Source organism: Phyllostomus hastatus, unplaced genomic scaffold, assembly GCF_019186645.2.
Source record: "Phyllostomus hastatus isolate PE091 unplaced genomic scaffold, TTU_PhHast_1.1 phas_contig_152, whole genome shotgun sequence".
NCBI classification, from domain to species: Eukaryota; Metazoa; Chordata; class Mammalia; order Chiroptera; family Phyllostomidae; genus Phyllostomus; species Phyllostomus hastatus.
The window spans coordinates 10,154,419-10,158,327 of NW_025333622.1; the positions used below are offsets into that span (position 1 = coordinate 10,154,419).

Sequence of the window (3,909 nt, forward strand, 5' to 3'; positions counted from 1 at the left end):
GACCCTAGATCAGGGTTTCTTAACCCAGTCCTTGGACTTGCAAGAGGTCCATGGATGGAATGCTTGGGATGTATGAACTTGGATAGGAAAAAAAGTACATTGTTATTATCACTAAACTCTGACTGAAATTGAGCATGTCCTTCAAATATGAGTCTGGACAGCAGATCACAGTGGAATTTGCAGAATATGTGAGTTTATCACCAGTAGAAGTCTGGTATTTTGGTATCATAATACAGTTGATGCAGATATCTCAAAATACCCTTTACATGTTTCACCAAACCCAAATAATTAGCCATTAGACCTGTGGATACACCTTGTTATTTAATGAATTAATAAAGGAGTGCATATACTATCACATCACAAATTTGATATGATATGTGTATTTTAATAGCATTCATCTTTTGTGATTTGTGTATTTAATTTTATGATTTAAACACAGTGTCCTGAGAATGGGTCCATAGTCTTCACTTGACTTTCCAAGGGTCAAAAAAGGTCAGAACTCATGGGCCAGAGGAAGGTGCCTAAAGCAGTAGTGGAAAGGAGGGTCCATTGCCATTGTTATTTAAGTCTTAAACTTTTGTCAAAGTCATACATGTAAGTGTGGTTTCAAAAAATCAAGTAGTATGGAAAAGACAAAAAAACCACTATGCCTTGCTCCTCTCCTCTCCATATGCCAATCCTATACTTTTTTTTTTTTAACTTACAGTGGTAAGCTAAATTCCAGTTAGACTGAGAATTCTGTGCAGGAAATGCCTTATAACCCCCACTATGTTTTTCATTTTAGGTATTGAATAAATGACTGATAGATTCCAAAGGTTCCAAAGGCACTTCCTGTTTCAAGGTCCTTATGTACATCAATTGTACCATACTGTAGTTGTAAAAGTCATAACCACCTGTGACACTCTTTGACATGGTGCTTTTACCTAAAATTCTCAAGTTTTCTGTCGTTTGCCTTCACAGAAAATAACACACTGTGCAAATAAAAATTCCTTTTACCTGTGCTACTTGTTTTTGTGTGAGTTTAGTGTGATGGTGGGTTGAAAAATCCTATGTAATCTTAAAGCAGAAATTGAGAAGGTGGATTTGAAATTTCTACGTATTATTTTTGTTAGGGGGGGGATGCATGTTCTGTCTTGGTAGTAGTGGTTAATTTTCATGTTGTTGCCCATGCTGAGTTGCAGATGGAATTGCAGCTGAGGTCTCTGATTGGCTGGCTGTGCTCTTGCGAGGTCCAGAAATGTATATGTGGTTTGATGTATTTTGATGGTTACCTGATAAAACTGATGTCTGGCACTTTTTCTAGGAAACACACATTTAGATATCTCCAAGTTGATTTGTAGGAACTTAATGTTACTACAATTTTGTGGCAGAACTTTTTGTCAAGTGACAGAAGAAATACAGGAACTTCAGTTTTGAGGGCCCTTAACAGCACCTTCCATTAGTGCCAAAATAGAGGAGGTTGACAAAGTACTGAACTGTTAACACGGATTATGACAAAAATAAGCAAGTATCTGGACTTTTAAGAGTTACTGATAAGAGTTAAGAGTAAAATACCGTTTCAGCTACTGACACTAAATAGGCCCCCAAACTTCTAGAAAAAGGCACCTTTTCCCCTTATCTTCTAAATAACATTTCTCAATGCAGTAACCACGGAGACTACTTGGATTAACCTGGAAGTTTGAGTGCTGTTTTCTGTTCTCGCTGTTTTTTGGAAGGAGGTGGAGCTGGGTTTGGGAGAAACGCAGCAGACTCTCGAAAAGTTAGCTTCTCAGTTTACACATGAAAATCAGTCATTTTCTTCATTAATATTATAAATAGTTGAACAGCACATTAGAGATAGGTAATGAAGAAATGAGAGCTATTACCTGGTAATACAATGAGTTAACTTTTCTTTAAACTTACTGGCTTCTCCCTTAACATTAACTGGCTGGATAGCAAGTTCATACTTGCTGACACTGTAGTGAAGCCTCAGAATACTCTTGGAGCAAAATGACTTTTTTAAAAATGCTTTTTTGAAATATAATTTTTAGCGGAGGAAAATTTTAGATTTGGAAGAAATATTTAAGCTGCAGACCTTCAAAGCCAACTTTTAAAAAAATCATTTAATGAGCAGGTTAACGAAGCACGGGAAGAGAAAACTTTTATAGTTAACAAAGGAGGTGAAAACCTAGACTCGGAGCGCGAGACTGGGAAGCATTTGACTTTGATTTACATATACAAGACCAGAAAAGGAACAGCGGCAGATATTTCTAGGAACTAGTTAAGGAAGAATGAAAAAGACAGGAGTTAGGAGGAGAAAGTGCTTGTCTGCGGGAGGAGGAATCTCCTAACAGTTTCCGTACTTCCTACTTTAAAATCTTCAAGTTTCCTACAGGGGCTGGCTTTCGGGCTACCACGGGCGCTCACACCGTCGTCTGGGAAGTCATCGTGGCGCCACTGGGTGATGCAGAAAAGCTTGTTTGTGTGTACCCCACTTGAGTGCGGAGCCCAGTCGCCCTGTGGCAGGGGCTGCTCCTCCCAGTCATGTGCCAGCGCTGCTCCAGGCTCCTGGACCTCCTGTGTGTAGCCTAGGAAGAAAGGAGACATTAGAAACTGGCCGATGTCAACGCGTTTAATATTGAAAGCATACCAGATGAGTGGAGTATTGAGAGTAAACAGCTGGGTTACCATTTCGCTGTGTATGGAATAGGTTAACATCTGTTCAGGTAGACTTAGGTATCCTGCTGCAGATGAGAATGTGGCTAGGCAAAGTGGCTTCCATGGACTGGCTCAGAAAAGAGCATCCATTCTGTTTTTGTTCATGCATGTTTACTATAACCTTTTATGAGGAGCTAGTTTTTCAATCACCAAGTGATGACATGGTTATTACCATGGTTAGAAATCTAGTCAGTTTAGAAGGTTATGAAGTAAAAAATAAAATTGCCAACCCTCTAGTCCCACTCTGCAGAGGTGAATGTTCTTAAAAGTTTCTTTTTATTCCAGAATTTTTAAATGCAAGGTAAGCATACATTTAAATTGTTTTTAAAAGCATGTGTGAATATTATTATACATTCTGCTCTGCAATTTGCTTTTTAAATTTAGTATTTGGGATTTCTCTATATCTGTGTAGCTTTATATATCTTTTATTGGAACAAAAAGCACTAACTCATCCATAGACATTTGCACAATATTCCATGGTATAAAATACACCATCATTCATTGAATTAGTCCCTGACCAGTTGACATGTAGGTTGTTTCCAGTTTTCTGCTATTACAAACAACAGTGCAGGAAACATCTCTCTGCTAAGGTTTCTGTGTGCTTCTAGGGATACATATGATGAGTAAATTTCTAGTAGTGGAATTTTAGGGCCAAAGGATATGTGCATTAACATTTTAATAGGTATTTGAAAATCATATTCTAAAATGGGTGCACCAATTAATTTTTCAGGCTTAAATAAGTCACTCTCAAAATTTTAAGCTGTAAGTATAATTGAGAGGTTTTCTTAAAGTACAGTTAGTTTTTAAATGGCATATTTTGTATTGAGACCAAATAAGCTTGTTCATTTGCTAAATAAATGACCTGGAAGTCAAATCTCCATTTCAGGGAGAGTGTCTCTGGAGGGCAAAGTGATGGGCCCTGGGGCCTTTAAAACCAGCCAGAGGCTGAGTGCAGCAGCTGGGAAAGCCTTGGAGCCGGCAGGCACCCTGAGCTGAGAGGCAGGCACTTGGTTTCCTGCTTCGTGGCTCCAGATAAAACTGACGGACTGTCTTTAGAAATCTTGGGGCAGAATTGAAAAAGTTTGATGTTTAATAATATCATCTTCAATTAGTTGTTTCTAAAAGACATTGATGAAGCACAACTGTGGTACAAAATTCCTCCTCCTCCAACTCCCTGTCATCCCCTTTCTGTCCCCTTACCTAGCTTTCACG

General features: G+C 38.6%; 1 long non-coding RNA gene across 1 annotated transcript; it reads right to left on the reverse strand.

Annotated features, from left to right (window-relative positions):
• Nucleotides 1-2,085: 2,085 nt before the first annotated feature.
• On the reverse strand, nt 2,086-2,756 carry LOC123813576. Its single transcript, XR_006784770.1, has 2 exons — nt 2,668-2,756; nt 2,086-2,567 (listed from the first exon to the last, which is right to left on the reverse strand). It is a non-coding gene; the product is annotated as an uncharacterized LOC123813576 (long non-coding RNA).
• Nucleotides 2,757-3,909: the final 1,153 nt, after the last annotated feature.